The sequence below is a fragment of the Acipenser ruthenus genome, chromosome 2 (genome assembly GCF_902713425.1).
Source record: "Acipenser ruthenus chromosome 2, fAciRut3.2 maternal haplotype, whole genome shotgun sequence".
Lineage (NCBI taxonomy): Eukaryota > Metazoa > Chordata > Actinopteri > Acipenseriformes > Acipenseridae > Acipenser > Acipenser ruthenus.
Genome location: NC_081190.1, coordinates 99,123,354 through 99,140,629, shown reverse-complemented (window position 1 = coordinate 99,140,629; position 17,276 = coordinate 99,123,354). Strand labels below are relative to the sequence as shown.

Below are 17,276 nucleotides of genomic sequence, written 5' to 3'. Positions count from 1 at the left end.
TCAAGCTGCAGAAAGAAAAGCTTACAGCACCTGGTATTCCCAGGCGGTCTCCCATCCAAGTACTAACCAGGCCCGACCTTGCTTAGCTTCCGAGATCAGACGAGATCGGGCGTTCTCAAGGTGGTATGGCCGTAAGCGAACGACAGTCTTGGTTTATCTCTTTCATAGTATTAAGTTAATATCATTCATGCAATGACAGGTTGGGGGAGGGATTTCCAGATCTCTAATTTGTCACAAACGTTAACATTTAAGCAGCTCTGGGCTCCACGTGTGCGGGCCCGTGTGTCCGTGTGTCTGTGTGTGTATATATAGCAGCATTAAAAGTGCCATTAGATTCTTGCGAAATTGTATGTTCACAAAGTAGTAGCCACACGTTGGCATTGAAAGTGTTAAGTTCTCAAAGGCATCCATTTTGTATATTACCCTCTTTTAGTTTGAATCTGCAGCAGTGTTGTAATGGATCTCAGCTGTACTGAGCTGTGTTGCCGTTGGAGGACTGTATGCCCTGAAACCAATTTGATGTTTATTCTACAAAATAAATCCCCCTTTCAAACAACTCGTGTGGTTCTTTAGGCTGAGCAGTACTGCAAGGGTCCCTCTCCTCCAGTTAGAGACAGCATACATGTGGTTACATGATACATGGATGAAGGCTTATTGTGACTTGTTCGACTCCTCGAGACCATCTCTTTCAATTCAAACACAAAATGTCTCGTTTTCAATCGCTCGACAACACCCACAGTACAGAAATGTGCATTAATGATCAACAAAATGAGAATACGTTAAAAAAAAAAAAAAAAGATGTAAAGCTGGTAGATTCGTATCTCAGAGGAACGGGAAATTAAAACAAGGTAAAGGCAATCATCTAAATAAAGCTGAATCAATAACGGATAACGACATAGAACGTCTGTACAGAGCTGAAACACTATGTTTTAAAAAAAACAACTGTACCGCTGAACCTCGTCTTCTTTAATATTAGCAACTTTGTAACTTTGATACACGTGCCGCTGACTCGTTACTTTGTCTTCTCAAGATGAAACACTTCACAATACATGTACATAAAACACTTTGGTACTTTCTAGAACATTATACGCTCCGAAAGAAAAAACAAAATCTCATTCCCAGTCTGACAGAGCCACCTGCTGGAGATATATAGATAATCGCTAATTGCTTTCAATACCTGTGTTTTTAACTTTGACTATAACATCAGGGGAGAGCGCGAACGCGATTGCAGCCCTGCTTGTAAATCTGCTTGTATGTGGTTTTATGTTGTCTAATTAAAGTGTTTGTCTGCCAAGATATGTTTTAAGGGGCTTAGTGGTCAGGTGGTTAAAGAAAAGCTCTTGTTACCGGGAGGTTCCTGGTTCAATCCCAGCTCAGCCACTGGCTCATTGTGTGTGACCCTGTCCCTGAGCAAGTCCCTTAACCTCCTTGTGCTCCTTCCTTCAAATGAGATGTAAAACCCAGGTCCTATTGTAAGTGACTCTGCAGCAGCAGCAGCAGCAGCAGCAGCAGCAGCAGTTGTGATGCACAGTTTATCTGAATAAAAAACATCAACTAAATAAATAAAACTGATAAGCTCGAAAATGATTTCCAATTATTTAAAATAAAAATAAAAACTTTGATACAGACACTGCTGAGTCTTTACTTTTAGTCTTGTCAATAAAAAATAACGAAACATGGAAATAGATGTGCAGGAACCACGTAGCTATTTATTTGACAGTCAGAAAGCTAAAAACATTGAGCTCCTTTTAAAGAAAACCTGACTCCCTGTGTGACGAAGCCGCCTGCCGGAGAGTTGTTGAATAACTAGTGAGTGAGTGAGTGAGTGAGTTCCTTCCTCCGACGGGTTCGTGTTTGTTTCTGTCTTTGACCATAGTTTCAGGGGAGAGCGCGAACGCAGTCCCCCACTACCAGAAATTATGCAGTCGAGATTCCCGCATTTGGGGAATTCGCAGGGGTCAGCACAGCCGGAGTGCAATGGCCGAGCCTCGCCCTGGGTGAACCACCTTCATGATCATGGTATCTCCCCTGCCAGGTAAGTATGAGTTGTACACATTGCGAGTCGTCACCCGTCCACAAGAGACATTTTTCAAAGAAACGGTGCCTACATCTGCAATTTAAAGAAACACTCTTTTCCTAATATAACATTTTCATTGTTATCATATCGCACTTTCCAGTCTGTTGGGTGTAATGGGTTCCTTCAGTTTTCAGTATAAGTATTTATAAATTGCATTCCCGTAATGCCTCTCGGTATATATTTGCATGCGCCTTTATCATTGGAGGACAAGATGCCAGGATTTACACAGGACGACGTCATTCGTGCAGCAGCATGTGAGATGTTCCGCAAAAGAAGCGACGGGTCTGTATACACGTCTGCGTAAACGAAATAAAAAAAATGTAACAAATGTACGACTTTCAAAAAGAAAGCAAGCAAAACATTGGTCAAACATTTGTTAAGGTCACACATAATATAAATAAACTCGAACGAATGAACGGGTCACTAAATCCGTTCTTGGTTGATATGCTCGTTTTGTTCTCTTGTTTGGCACAATAATCTAAACACGCAGTTTGTGGCTTTAAAACATGTCTCGTTCTGTTACTATAATAAAAAGTACTTCATCAACTGTTATTTCTTTTTTTAATTAATTAAACTAACCATAACTAGCAAAACTCGTCAGTACTTTTGTCTTAACCCTGTTCACATTTGTTTGTATCGGACCGCTACTGGTAGTTTCGGCTTAGAATATAATACGATAACCCTTTCTGTCCTAACTCAGTTTTCAAAACCAGTAAAGGCTGATACAATACTTGTTCGTGTGTGGAATGGGACAATAAAAAAACCAAAAAAAGAAAACGATGTTTAGACTTACAGCTTCCAGGTTAGTAACATAAATAACAAGGGAAATAGCGCCCCCTGTCAAGCTGCAGAAAGAAAAGCTTACAGCACCTGGTATTCCCAGGCGGTCTCCCATCCAAGTACTAACCAGGCCCGACCTTGCTTAGCTTCCGAGATCAGACGAGATCGGGCGTTCTCAAGGTGGTATGGCCGTAAGCGAACGACAGTCTTGGTTTATCTCTTTCATAGTATTAAGTTAATATCATTCATGCAATGACAGGTTGGGGGAGGGATTTCCAGATCTCTAATTTGTCACAAACGTTAACATTTAAGCAGCTCTGGGCTCCACGTGTGCGGGCCCGTGTGTCCGTGTGTCTGTGTGTGTATATATAGCAGCATTAAAAGTGCCATTAGATTCTTGCGAAATTGTATGTTCACAAAGTAGTAGCCACACGTTGGCATTGAAAGTGTTAAGTTCTCAAAGGCATCCATTTTGTATATTACCCTCTTTTAGTTTGAATCTGCAGCAGTGTTGTAATGGATCTCAGCTGTACTGAGCTGTGTTGCCGTTGGAGGACTGTATGCCCTGAAACCAATTTGATGTTTATTCTACAAAATAAATCCCCCTTTCAAACAACTCGTGTGGTTCTTTAGGCTGAGCAGTACTGCAAGGGTCCCTCTCCTCCAGTTAGAGACAGCATACATGTGGTTACATGATACATGGATGAAGGCTTATTGTGACTTGTTCGACTCCTCGAGACCATCTCTTTCAATTCAAACACAAAATGTCTCGTTTTCAATCGCTCGACAACACCCACAGTACAGAAATGTGCATTAATGATCAACAAAATGAGAATACGTTAAAAAAAAAAAAAAAAGATGTAAAGCTGGTAGATTCGTATCTCAGAGGAACGGGAAATTAAAACAAGGTAAAGGCAATCATCTAAATAAAGCTGAATCAATAACGGATAACGACATAGAACGTCTGTACAGAGCTGAAACACTATGTTTTAAAAAAAACAACTGTACCGCTGAACCTCGTCTTCTTTAATATTAGCAACTTTGTAACTTTGATACACGTGCCGCTGACTCGTTACTTTGTCTTCTCAAGATGAAACACTTCACAATACATGTACATAAAACACTTTGGTACTTTCTAGAACATTATACGCTCCGAAAGAAAAAACAAAATCTCATTCCCAGTCTGACAGAGCCACCTGCTGGAGATATATAGATAATCGCTAATTGCTTTCAATACCTGTGTTTTTAACTTTGACTATAACATCAGGGGAGAGCGCGAACGCGATTGCAGCCCTGCTTGTAAATCTGCTTGTATGTGGTTTTATGTTGTCTAATTAAAGTGTTTGTCTGCCAAGATATGTTTTAAGGGGCTTAGTGGTCAGGTGGTTAAAGAAAAGCTCTTGTTACCGGGAGGTTCCTGGTTCAATCCCAGCTCAGCCACTGGCTCATTGTGTGTGACCCTGTCCCTGAGCAAGTCCCTTAACCTCCTTGTGCTCCTTCCTTCAAATGAGATGTAAAACCCAGGTCCTATTGTAAGTGACTCTGCAGCAGCAGCAGCAGCAGCAGCAGCAGCAGCAGTTGTGATGCACAGTTTATCTGAATAAAAAACATCAACTAAATAAATAAAACTGATAAGCTCGAAAATGATTTCCAATTATTTAAAATAAAAATAAAAACTTTGATACAGACACTGCTGAGTCTTTACTTTTAGTCTTGTCAATAAAAAATAACGAAACATGGAAATAGATGTGCAGGAACCACGTAGCTATTTATTTGACAGTCAGAAAGCTAAAAACATTGAGCTCCTTTTAAAGAAAACCTGACTCCCTGTGTGACGAAGCTGCCTGCCGGAGAGTTGTTGAATAACTAGTGAGTGAGTGAGTGAGTGAGTTCCTTCCTCCGACGGGTTCGTGTTTGTTTCTGTCTTTGACCATAGTTTCAGGGGAGAGCGCGAACGCAGTCCCCCACTACCAGAAATTATGCAGTCGAGATTCCCGCATTTGGGGAATTCGCAGGGGTCAGCACAGCCGGAGTGCAATGGCCGAGCCTCGCCCTGGGTGAACCACCTTCATGATCATGGTATCTCCCCTGCCAGGTAAGTATGAGTTGTACACATTGCGAGTCGTCACCCGTCCACAAGAGACATTTTTCAAAGAAACGGTGCCTACATCTGCAATTTAAAGAAACACTCTTTTCCTAATATAACATTTTCATTGTTATCATATCGCACTTTCCAGTCTGTTGGGTGTAATGGGTTCCTTCAGTTTTCAGTATAAGTATTTATAAATTGCATTCCCGTAATGCCTCTCGGTATATATTTGCATGCGCCTTTATCATTGGAGGACAAGATGCCAGGATTTACACAGGACGACGTCATTCGTGCAGCAGCATGTGAGATGTTCCGCAAAAGAAGCGACGGGTCTGTATACACGTCTGCGTAAACGAAATAAAAAAAATGTAACAAATGTACGACTTTCAAAAAGAAAGCAAGCAAAACATTGGTCAAACATTTGTTAAGGTCACACATAATATAAATAAACTCGAACGAATGAACGGGTCACTAAATCCGTTCTTGGTTGATATGCTCGTTTTGTTCTCTTGTTTGGCACAATAATCTAAACACGCAGTTTGTGGCTTTAAAACATGTCTCGTTCTGTTACTATAATAAAAAGTACTTCATCAACTGTTATTTCTTTTTTTAATTAATTAAACTAACCATAACTAGCAAAACTCGTCAGTACTTTTGTCTTAACCCTGTTCACATTTGTTTGTATCGGACCGCTACTGGTAGTTTCGGCTTAGAATATAATACGATAACCCTTTCTGTCCTAACTCAGTTTTCAAAACCAGTAAAGGCTGATACAATACTTGTTCGTGTGTGGAATGGGACAATAAAAAAACCAAAAAAAGAAAACGATGTTTAGACTTACAGCTTCCAGGTTAGTAACATAAATAACAAGGGAAATAGCGCCCCCTGTCAAGCTGCAGAAAGAAAAGCTTACAGCACCTGGTATTCCCAGGCGGTCTCCCATCCAAGTACTAACCAGGCCCGACCTTGCTTAGCTTCCGAGATCAGACGAGATCGGGCGTTCTCAAGGTGGTATGGCCGTAAGCGAACGACAGTCTTGGTTTATCTCTTTCATAGTATTAAGTTAATATCATTCATGCAATGACAGGTTGGGGGAGGGATTTCCAGATCTCTAATTTGTCACAAACGTTAACATTTAAGCAGCTCTGGGCTCCACGTGTGCGGGCCCGTGTGTCCGTGTGTCTGTGTGTGTATATATAGCAGCATTAAAAGTGCCATTAGATTCTTGCGAAATTGTATGTTCACAAAGTAGTAGCCACACGTTGGCATTGAAAGTGTTAAGTTCTCAAAGGCATCCATTTTGTATATTACCCTCTTTTAGTTTGAATCTGCAGCAGTGTTGTAATGGATCTCAGCTGTACTGAGCTGTGTTGCCGTTGGAGGACTGTATGCCCTGAAACCAATTTGATGTTTATTCTACAAAATAAATCCCCCTTTCAAACAACTCGTGTGGTTCTTTAGGCTGAGCAGTACTGCAAGGGTCCCTCTCCTCCAGTTAGAGACAGCATACATGTGGTTACATGATACATGGATGAAGGCTTATTGTGACTTGTTCGACTCCTCGAGACCATCTCTTTCAATTCAAACACAAAATGTCTCGTTTTCAATCGCTCGACAACACCCACAGTACAGAAATGTGCATTAATGATCAACAAAATGAGAATACGTTAAAAAAAAAAAAAAAAGATGTAAAGCTGGTAGATTCGTATCTCAGAGGAACGGGAAATTAAAACAAGGTAAAGGCAATCATCTAAATAAAGCTGAATCAATAACGGATAACGACATAGAACGTCTGTACAGAGCTGAAACACTATGTTTTAAAAAAAACAACTGTACCGCTGAACCTCGTCTTCTTTAATATTAGCAACTTTGTAACTTTGATACACGTGCCGCTGACTCGTTACTTTGTCTTCTCAAGATGAAACACTTCACAATACATGTACATAAAACACTTTGGTACTTTCTAGAACATTATACGCTCCGAAAGAAAAAACAAAATCTCATTCCCAGTCTGACAGAGCCACCTGCTGGAGATATATAGATAATCGCTAATTGCTTTCAATACCTGTGTTTTTAACTTTGACTATAACATCAGGGGAGAGCGCGAACGCGATTGCAGCCCTGCTTGTAAATCTGCTTGTATGTGGTTTTATGTTGTCTAATTAAAGTGTTTGTCTGCCAAGATATGTTTTAAGGGGCTTAGTGGTCAGGTGGTTAAAGAAAAGCTCTTGTTACCGGGAGGTTCCTGGTTCAATCCCAGCTCAGCCACTGGCTCATTGTGTGTGACCCTGTCCCTGAGCAAGTCCCTTAACCTCCTTGTGCTCCTTCCTTCAAATGAGATGTAAAACCCAGGTCCTATTGTAAGTGACTCTGCAGCAGCAGCAGCAGCAGCAGCAGCAGTTGTGATGCACAGTTTATCTGAATAAAAAACATCAACTAAATAAATAAAACTGATAAGCTCGAAAATGATTTCCAATTATTTAAAATAAAAATAAAAACTTTGATACAGACACTGCTGAGTCTTTACTTTTAGTCTTGTCAATAAAAAATAACGAAACATGGAAATAGATGTGCAGGAACCACGTAGCTATTTATTTGACAGTCAGAAAGCTAAAAACATTGAGCTCCTTTTAAAGAAAACCTGACTCCCTGTGTGACGAAGCCGCCTGCCGGAGAGTTGTTGAATAACTAGTGAGTGAGTGAGTTCCTTCCTCCGACGGGTTCGTGTTTGTTTCTGTCTTTGACCATAGTTTCAGGGGAGAGCGCGAACGCAGTCCCCCACTACCAGAAATTATGCAGTCGAGATTCCCGCATTTGGGGAATTCGCAGGGGTCAGCACAGCCGGAGTGCAATGGCCGAGCCTCGCCCTGGGTGAACCACCTTCATGATCATGGTATCTCCCCTGCCAGGTAAGTATGAGTTGTACACATTGCGAGTCGTCACCCGTCCACAAGAGACATTTTTCAAAGAAACGGTGCCTACATCTGCAATTTAAAGAAACACTCTTTTCCTAATATAACATTTTCATTGTTATCATATCGCACTTTCCAGTCTGTTGGGTGTAATGGGTTCCTTCAGTTTTCAGTATAAGTATTTATAAATTGCATTCCCGTAATGCCTCTCGGTATATATTTGCATGCGCCTTTATCATTGGAGGACAAGATGCCAGGATTTACACAGGACGACGTCATTCGTGCAGCAGCATGTGAGATGTTCCGCAAAAGAAGCGACGGGTCTGTATACACGTCTGCGTAAACGAAATAAAAAAAATGTAACAAATGTACGACTTTCAAAAAGAAAGCAAGCAAAACATTGGTCAAACATTTGTTAAGGTCACACATAATATAAATAAACTCGAACGAATGAACGGGTCACTAAATCCGTTCTTGGTTGATATGCTCGTTTTGTTCTCTTGTTTGGCACAATAATCTAAACACGCAGTTTGTGGCTTTAAAACATGTCTCGTTCTGTTACTATAATAAAAAGTACTTCATCAACTGTTATTTCTTTTTTTAATTAATTAAACTAACCATAACTAGCAAAACTCGTCAGTACTTTTGTCTTAACCCTGTTCACATTTGTTTGTATCGGACCGCTACTGGTAGTTTCGGCTTAGAATATAATACGATAACCCTTTCTGTCCTAACTCAGTTTTCAAAACCAGTAAAGGCTGATACAATACTTGTTCGTGTGTGGAATGGGACAATAAAAAAACCAAAAAAAGAAAACGATGTTTAGACTTACAGCTTCCAGGTTAGTAACATAAATAACAAGGGAAATAGCGCCCCCTGTCAAGCTGCAGAAAGAAAAGCTTACAGCACCTGGTATTCCCAGGCGGTCTCCCATCCAAGTACTAACCAGGCCCGACCTTGCTTAGCTTCCGAGATCAGACGAGATCGGGCGTTCTCAAGGTGGTATGGCCGTAAGCGAACGACAGTCTTGGTTTATCTCTTTCATAGTATTAAGTTAATATCATTCATGCAATGACAGGTTGGGGGAGGGATTTCCAGATCTCTAATTTGTCACAAACGTTAACATTTAAGCAGCTCTGGGCTCCACGTGTGCGGGCCCGTGTGTCTGTGTGTGTATATATAGCAGCATTAAAAGTGCCATTAGATTCTTGCGAAATTGTATGTTCACAAAGTAGTAGCCACACGTTGGCATTGAAAGTGTTAAGTTCTCAAAGGCATCCATTTTGTATATTACCCTCTTTTAGTTTGAATCTGCAGCAGTGTTGTAATGGATCTCAGCTGTACTGAGCTGTGTTGCCGTTGGAGGACTGTATGCCCTGAAACCAATTTGATGTTTATTCTACAAAATAAATCCCCCTTTCAAACAACTCGTGTGGTTCTTTAGGCTGAGCAGTACTGCAAGGGTCCCTCTCCTCCAGTTAGAGACAGCATACATGTGGTTACATGATACATGGATGAAGGCTTATTGTGACTTGTTCGACTCCTCGAGACCATCACTTTCAATTCAAACACAAAATGTCTCGTTTTCAATCGCTCGACAACACCCACAGTACAGAAATGTGCATTAATGATCAACAAAATGAGAATACGTTAAAAAAAAAAAAAAAAGATGTAAAGCTGGTAGATTCGTATCTCAGAGGAACGGGAAATTAAAACAAGGTAAAGGCAATCATCTAAATAAAGCTGAATCAATAACGGATAACGACATAGAACGTCTGTACAGAGCTGAAACACTATGTTTTAAAAAAAACAACTGTACCGCTGAACCTCGTCTTCTTTAATATTAGCAACTTTGTAACTTTGATACACGTGCCGCTGACTCGTTACTTTGTCTTCTCAAGATGAAACACTTCACAATACATGTACATAAAACACTTTGGTACTTTCTAGAACATTATACGCTCCGAAAGAAAAAACAAAATCTCATTCCCAGTCTGACAGAGCCACCTGCTGGAGATATATAGATAATCGCTAATTGCTTTCAATACCTGTGTTTTTAACTTTGACTATAACATCAGGGGAGAGCGCGAACGCGATTGCAGCCCTGCTTGTAAATCTGCTTGTATGTGGTTTTATGTTGTCTAATTAAAGTGTTTGTCTGCCAAGATATGTTTTAAGGGGCTTAGTGGTCAGGTGGTTAAAGAAAAGCTCTTGTTACCGGGAGGTTCCTGGTTCAATCCCAGCTCAGCCACTGGCTCATTGTGTGTGACCCTGTCCCTGAGCAAGTCCCTTAACCTCCTTGTGCTCCTTCCTTCAAATGAGATGTAAAACCCAGGTCCTATTGTAAGTGACTCTGCAGCAGCAGCAGCAGCAGCAGCAGCAGTTGTGATGCACAGTTTATCTGAATAAAAAACATCAACTAAATAAATAAAACTGATAAGCTCGAAAATGATTTCCAATTATTTAAAATAAAAATAAAAACTTTGATACAGACACTGCTGAGTCTTTACTTTTAGTCTTGTCAATAAAAAATAACGAAACATGGAAATAGATGTGCAGGAACCACGTAGCTATTTATTTGACAGTCAGAAAGCTAAAAACATTGAGCTCCTTTTAAAGAAAACCTGACTCCCTGTGTGACGAAGCCGCCTGCCGGAGAGTTGTTGAATAACTAGTGAGTGAGTGAGTGAGTGAGTTCCTTCCTCCGACGGGTTCGTGTTTGTTTCTGTCTTTGACCATAGTTTCAGGGGAGAGCGCGAACGCAGTCCCCCACTACCAGAAATTATGCAGTCGAGATTCCCGCATTTGGGGAATTCGCAGGGGTCAGCACAGCCGGAGTGCAATGGCCGAGCCTCGCCCTGGGTGAACCACCTTCATGATCATGGTATCTCCCCTGCCAGGTAAGTATGAGTTGTACACATTGCGAGTCGTCACCCGTCCACAAGAGACATTTTTCAAAGAAACGGTGCCTACATCTGCAATTTAAAGAAACACTCTTTTCCTAATATAACATTTTCATTGTTATCATATCGCACTTTCCAGTCTGTTGGGTGTAATGGGTTCCTTCAGTTTTCAGTATAAGTATTTATAAATTGCATTCCCGTAATGCCTCTCGGTATATATTTGCATGCGCCTTTATCATTGGAGGACAAGATGCCAGGATTTACACAGGACGACGTCATTCGTGCAGCAGCATGTGAGATGTTCCGCAAAAGAAGCGACGGGTCTGTATACACGTCTGCGTAAACGAAATAAAAAAAATGTAACAAATGTACGACTTTCAAAAAGAAAGCAAGCAAAACATTGGTCAAACATTTGTTAAGGTCACACATAATATAAATAAACTCGAACGAATGAACGGGTCACTAAATCCGTTCTTGGTTGATATGCTCGTTTTGTTCTCTTGTTTGGCACAATAATCTAAACACGCAGTTTGTGGCTTTAAAACATGTCTCGTTCTGTTACTATAATAAAAAGTACTTCATCAACTGTTATTTCTTTTTTTAATTAATTAAACTAACCATAACTAGCAAAACTCGTCAGTACTTTTGTCTTAACCCTGTTCACATTTGTTTGTATCGGACCGCTACTGGTAGTTTCGGCTTAGAATATAATACGATAACCCTTTCTGTCCTAACTCAGTTTTCAAAACCAGTAAAGGCTGATACAATACTTGTTCGTGTGTGGAATGGGACAATAAAAAAACCAAAAAAAGAAAACGATGTTTAGACTTACAGCTTCCAGGTTAGTAACATAAATAACAAGGGAAATAGCGCCCCCTGTCAAGCTGCAGAAAGAAAAGCTTACAGCACCTGGTATTCCCAGGCGGTCTCCCATCCAAGTACTAACCAGGCCCGACCTTGCTTAGCTTCCGAGATCAGACGAGATCGGGCGTTCTCAAGGTGGTATGGCCGTAAGCGAACGACAGTCTTGGTTTATCTCTTTCATAGTATTAAGTTAATATCATTCATGCAATGACAGGTTGGGGGAGGGATTTCCAGATCTCTAATTTGTCACAAACGTTAACATTTAAGCAGCTCTGGGCTCCACGTGTGCGGGCCCGTGTGTCCGTGTGTCTGTGTGTGTATATATAGCAGCATTAAAAGTGCCATTAGATTCTTGCGAAATTGTATGTTCACAAAGTAGTAGCCACACGTTGGCATTGAAAGTGTTAAGTTCTCAAAGGCATCCATTTTGTATATTACCCTCTTTTAGTTTGAATCTGCAGCAGTGTTGTAATGGATCTCAGCTGTACTGAGCTGTGTTGCCGTTGGAGGACTGTATGCCCTGAAACCAATTTGATGTTTATTCTACAAAATAAATCCCCCTTTCAAACAACTCGTGTGGTTCTTTAGGCTGAGCAGTACTGCAAGGGTCCCTCTCCTCCAGTTAGAGACAGCATACATGTGGTTACATGATACATGGATGAAGGCTTATTGTGACTTGTTCGACTCCTCGAGACCATCTCTTTCAATTCAAACACAAAATGTCTCGTTTTCAATCGCTCGACAACACCCACAGTACAGAAATGTGCATTAATGATCAACAAAATGAGAATACGTTAAAAAAAAAAAAAAAAGATGTAAAGCTGGTAGATTCGTATCTCAGAGGAACGGGAAATTAAAACAAGGTAAAGGCAATCATCTAAATAAAGCTGAATCAATAACGGATAACGACATAGAACGTCTGTACAGAGCTGAAACACTATGTTTTAAAAAAAACAACTGTACCGCTGAACCTCGTCTTCTTTAATATTAGCAACTTTGTAACTTTGATACACGTGCCGCTGACTCGTTACTTTGTCTTCTCAAGATGAAACACTTCACAATACATGTACATAAAACACTTTGGTACTTTCTAGAACATTATACGCTCCGAAAGAAAAAACAAAATCTCATTCCCAGTCTGACAGAGCCACCTGCTGGAGATATATAGATAATCGCTAATTGCTTTCAATACCTGTGTTTTTAACTTTGACTATAACATCAGGGGAGAGCGCGAACGCGATTGCAGCCCTGCTTGTAAATCTGCTTGTATGTGGTTTTATGTTGTCTAATTAAAGTGTTTGTCTGCCAAGATATGTTTTAAGGGGCTTAGTGGTCAGGTGGTTAAAGAAAAGCTCTTGTTACCGGGAGGTTCCTGGTTCAATCCCAGCTCAGCCACTGGCTCATTGTGTGTGACCCTGTCCCTGAGCAAGTCCCTTAACCTCCTTGTGCTCCTTCCTTCAAATGAGATGTAAAACCCAGGTCCTATTGTAAGTGACTCTGCAGCAGCAGCAGCAGCAGCAGCAGCAGCAGTTGTGATGCACAGTTTATCTGAATAAAAAACATCAACTAAATAAATAAAACTGATAAGCTCGAAAATGATTTCCAATTATTTAAAATAAAAATAAAAACTTTGATACAGACACTGCTGAGTCTTTACTTTTAGTCTTGTCAATAAAAAATAACGAAACATGGAAATAGATGTGCAGGAACCACGTAGCTATTTATTTGACAGTCAGAAAGCTAAAAACATTGAGCTCCTTTTAAAGAAAACCTGACTCCCTGTGTGACGAAGCCGCCTGCCGGAGAGTTGTTGAATAACTAGTGAGTGAGTGAGTGAGTGAGTTCCTTCCTCCGACGGGTTCGTGTTTGTTTCTGTCTTTGACCATAGTTTCAGGGGAGAGCGCGAACGCAGTCCCCCACTACCAGAAATTATGCAGTCGAGATTCCCGCATTTGGGGAATTCGCAGGGGTCAGCACAGCCGGAGTGCAATGGCCGAGCCTCGCCCTGGGTGAACCACCTTCATGATCATGGTATCTCCCCTGCCAGGTAAGTATGAGTTGTACACATTGCGAGTCGTCACCCGTCCACAAGAGACATTTTTCAAAGAAACGGTGCCTACATCTGCAATTTAAAGAAACACTCTTTTCCTAATATAACATTTTCATTGTTATCATATCGCACTTTCCAGTCTGTTGGGTGTAATGGGTTCCTTCAGTTTTCAGTATAAGTATTTATAAATTGCATTCCCGTAATGCCTCTCGGTATATATTTGCATGCGCCTTTATCATTGGAGGACAAGATGCCAGGATTTACACAGGACGACGTCATTCGTGCAGCAGCATGTGAGATGTTCCGCAAAAGAAGCGACGGGTCTGTATACACGTCTGCGTAAACGAAATAAAAAAAATGTAACAAATGTACGACTTTCAAAAAGAAAGCAAGCAAAACATTGGTCAAACATTTGTTAAGGTCACACATAATATAAATAAACTCGAACGAATGAACGGGTCACTAAATCCGTTCTTGGTTGATATGCTCGTTTTGTTCTCTTGTTTGGCACAATAATCTAAACACGCAGTTTGTGGCTTTAAAACATGTCTCGTTCTGTTACTATAATAAAAAGTACTTCATCAACTGTTATTTCTTTTTTTAATTAATTAAACTAACCATAACTAGCAAAACTCGTCAGTACTTTTGTCTTAACCCTGTTCACATTTGTTTGTATCGGACCGCTACTGGTAGTTTCGGCTTAGAATATAATACGATAACCCTTTCTGTCCTAACTCAGTTTTCAAAACCAGTAAAGGCTGATACAATACTTGTTCGTGTGTGGAATGGGACAATAAAAAAACCAAAAAAAGAAAACGATGTTTAGACTTACAGCTTCCAGGTTAGTAACATAAATAACAAGGGAAATAGCGCCCCCTGTCAAGCTGCAGAAAGAAAAGCTTACAGCACCTGGTATTCCCAGGCGGTCTCCCATCCAAGTACTAACCAGGCCCAACCTTGCTTAGCTTCCGAGATCAGACGAGATCGGGCGTTCTCAAGGTGGTATGGCCGTAAGCGAACGACAGTCTTGGTTTATCTCTTTCATAGTATTAAGTTAATATCATTCATGCAATGACAGGTTGGGGGAGGGATTTCCAGATCTCTAATTTGTCACAAACGTTAACATTTAAGCAGCTCTGGGCTCCACGTGTGCGGGCCCGTGTGTCCGTGTGTCTGTGTGTGTATATATAGCAGCATTAAAAGTGCCATTAGATTCTTGCGAAATTGTATGTTCACAAAGTAGTAGCCACACGTTGGCATTGAAAGTGTTAAGTTCTCAAAGGCATCCATTTTGTATATTACCCTCTTTTAGTTTGAATCTGCAGCAGTGTTGTAATGGATCTCAGCTGTACTGAGCTGTGTTGCCGTTGGAGGACTGTATGCCCTGAAACCAATTTGATGTTTATTCTACAAAATAAATCCCCCTTTCAAACAACTCGTGTGGTTCTTTAGGCTGAGCAGTACTGCAAGGGTCCCTCTCCTCCAGTTAGAGACAGCATACATGTGGTTACATGATACATGGATGAAGGCTTATTGTGACTTGTTCGACTCCTCGAGACCATCACTTTCAATTCAAACACAAAATGTCTCGTTTTCAATCGCTCGACAACACCCACAGTACAGAAATGTGCATTAATGATCAACAAAATGAGAATACGTTAAAAAAAAAAAAAAAAGATGTAAAGCTGGTAGATTCGTATCTCAGAGGAACGGGAAATTAAAACAAGGTAAAGGCAATCATCTAAATAAAGCTGAATCAATAACGGATAACGACATAGAACGTCTGTACAGAGCTGAAACACTATGTTTTAAAAAAAACAACTGTACCGCTGAACCTCGTCTTCTTTAATATTAGCAACTTTGTAACTTTGATACACGTGCCGCTGACTCGTTACTTTGTCTTCTCAAGATGAAACACTTCACAATACATGTACATAAAACACTTTGGTACTTTCTAGAACATTATACGCTCCGAAAGAAAAAACAAAATCTCATTCCCAGTCTGACAGAGCCACCTGCTGGAGATATATAGATAATCGCTAATTGCTTTCAATACCTGTGTTTTTAACTTTGACTATAACATCAGGGGAGAGCGCGAACGCGATTGCAGCCCTGCTTGTAAATCTGCTTGTATGTGGTTTTATGTTGTCTAATTAAAGTGTTTGTCTGCCAAGATATGTTTTAAGGGGCTTAGTGGTCAGGTGGTTAAAGAAAAGCTCTTGTTACCGGGAGGTTCCTGGTTCAATCCCAGCTCAGCCACTGGCTCATTGTGTGTGACCCTGTCCCTGAGCAAGTCCCTTAACCTCCTTGTGCTCCTTCCTTCAAATGAGATGTAAAACCCAGGTCCTATTGTAAGTGACTCTGCAGCAGCAGCAGCAGCAGCAGCAGCAGTTGTGATGCACAGTTTATCTGAATAAAAAACATCAACTAAATAAATAAAACTGATAAGCTCGAAAATGATTTCCAATTATTTAAAATAAAAATAAAAACTTTGATACAGACACTGCTGAGTCTTTACTTTTAGTCTTGTCAATAAAAAATAACGAAACATGGAAATAGATGTGCAGGAACCACGTAGCTATTTATTTGACAGTCAGAAAGCTAAAAACATTGAGCTCCTTTTAAAGAAAACCTGACTCCCTGTGTGACGAAGCCGCCTGCCGGAGAGTTGTTGAATAACTAGTGAGTGAGTGAGTGAGTGAGTTCCTTCCTCCGACGGGTTCGTGTTTGTTTCTGTCTTTGACCATAGTTTCAGGGGAGAGCGCGAACGCAGTCCCCCACTACCAGAAATTATGCAGTCGAGATTCCCGCATTTGGGGAATTCGCAGGGGTCAGCACAGCCGGAGTGCAATGGCCGAGCCTCGCCCTGGGTAAACCACCTTCATGATCATGGTATCTCCCCTGCCAGGTAAGTATGAGTTGTACACATTGCGAGTCGTCACCCGTCCACAAGAGACATTTTTCAAAGAAACGGTGCCTACATCTGCAATTTAAAGAAACACTCTTTTCCTAATATAACATTTTCATTGTTATCATATCGCACTTTCCAGTCTGTTGGGTGTAATGGGTTCCTTCAGTTTTCAGTATAAGTATTTATAAATTGCATTCCCGTAATGCCTCTCGGTATATATTTGCATGCGCCTTTATCATTGGAGGACAAGATGCCAGGATTTACACAGGACGACGTCATTCGTGCAGCAGCATGTGAGATGTTCCGCAAAAGAAGCGACGGGTCTGTATACACGTCTGCGTAAACGAAATAAAAAAAATGTAACAAATGTACGACTTTCAAAAAGAAAGCAAGCAAAACATTGGTCAAACATTTGTTAAGGTCACACATAATATAAATAAACTCGAACGAATGAACGGGTCACTAAATCCGTTCTTGGTTGATATGCTCGTTTTGTTCTCTTGTTTGGCACAATAATCTAAACACGCAGTTTGTGGCTTTAAAACATGTCTCGTTCTGTTACTATAATAAAAAGTACTTCATCAACTGTTATTTCTTTTTTTAATTAATTAAACTAACCATAACTAGCAAAACTCGTCAGTACTTTTGTCTTAACCCTGTTCACATTTGTTTGTATCGGACCGCTACTGG

At 40.7% G+C, this 17,276-nt stretch overlaps 12 non-coding genes across 12 annotated transcripts; all 12 read right to left on the bottom strand.

Moving 5' to 3' along the window:
- Positions 1–18: 18 nt before the first annotated feature.
- On the bottom strand, positions 19–137 carry LOC131706207 (5S ribosomal RNA). The gene has a single exon (XR_009310602.1). It is a non-coding gene; the product is annotated as a 5S ribosomal RNA (ribosomal RNA).
- Positions 138–1,879: 1,742 nt separating this feature from the next.
- On the bottom strand, positions 1,880–2,043 carry LOC131707126 (U1 spliceosomal RNA). The gene has a single exon (XR_009310993.1). It is a non-coding gene; the product is annotated as a U1 spliceosomal RNA (small nuclear RNA).
- An 892-nt stretch (positions 2,044–2,935) lies between these two features.
- LOC131706196 (5S ribosomal RNA) lies at positions 2,936–3,054 on the bottom strand. The gene has a single exon (XR_009310601.1). It is a non-coding gene; the product is annotated as a 5S ribosomal RNA (ribosomal RNA).
- A 1,742-nt stretch (positions 3,055–4,796) lies between these two features.
- LOC131707125 (U1 spliceosomal RNA) lies at positions 4,797–4,960 on the bottom strand. Its single transcript, XR_009310992.1, has one exon. It is a non-coding gene; the product is annotated as a U1 spliceosomal RNA (small nuclear RNA).
- An 892-nt stretch (positions 4,961–5,852) lies between these two features.
- LOC131706185 (5S ribosomal RNA) lies at positions 5,853–5,971 on the bottom strand. The gene has a single exon (XR_009310600.1). It is a non-coding gene; the product is annotated as a 5S ribosomal RNA (ribosomal RNA).
- A 1,728-nt stretch (positions 5,972–7,699) lies between these two features.
- On the bottom strand, positions 7,700–7,863 carry LOC131707123 (U1 spliceosomal RNA). Its single transcript, XR_009310991.1, has one exon. It is a non-coding gene; the product is annotated as a U1 spliceosomal RNA (small nuclear RNA).
- Positions 7,864–8,755: 892 nt separating this feature from the next.
- Positions 8,756–8,874, bottom strand: LOC131706174 (5S ribosomal RNA). The gene has a single exon (XR_009310599.1). It is a non-coding gene; the product is annotated as a 5S ribosomal RNA (ribosomal RNA).
- Positions 8,875–10,602: 1,728 nt separating this feature from the next.
- On the bottom strand, positions 10,603–10,766 carry LOC131707118 (U1 spliceosomal RNA). The gene has a single exon (XR_009310989.1). It is a non-coding gene; the product is annotated as a U1 spliceosomal RNA (small nuclear RNA).
- An 892-nt stretch (positions 10,767–11,658) lies between these two features.
- LOC131706163 (5S ribosomal RNA) lies at positions 11,659–11,777 on the bottom strand. Its single transcript, XR_009310598.1, has one exon. It is a non-coding gene; the product is annotated as a 5S ribosomal RNA (ribosomal RNA).
- Positions 11,778–13,516: 1,739 nt separating this feature from the next.
- LOC131707113 (U1 spliceosomal RNA) lies at positions 13,517–13,680 on the bottom strand. The gene has a single exon (XR_009310984.1). It is a non-coding gene; the product is annotated as a U1 spliceosomal RNA (small nuclear RNA).
- An 892-nt stretch (positions 13,681–14,572) lies between these two features.
- On the bottom strand, positions 14,573–14,691 carry LOC131706848 (5S ribosomal RNA). The gene has a single exon (XR_009310843.1). It is a non-coding gene; the product is annotated as a 5S ribosomal RNA (ribosomal RNA).
- A 1,736-nt stretch (positions 14,692–16,427) lies between these two features.
- LOC131707500 (U1 spliceosomal RNA) lies at positions 16,428–16,591 on the bottom strand. The gene has a single exon (XR_009311202.1). It is a non-coding gene; the product is annotated as a U1 spliceosomal RNA (small nuclear RNA).
- Between the last annotated feature and the right edge of the window lie 685 nt (positions 16,592–17,276).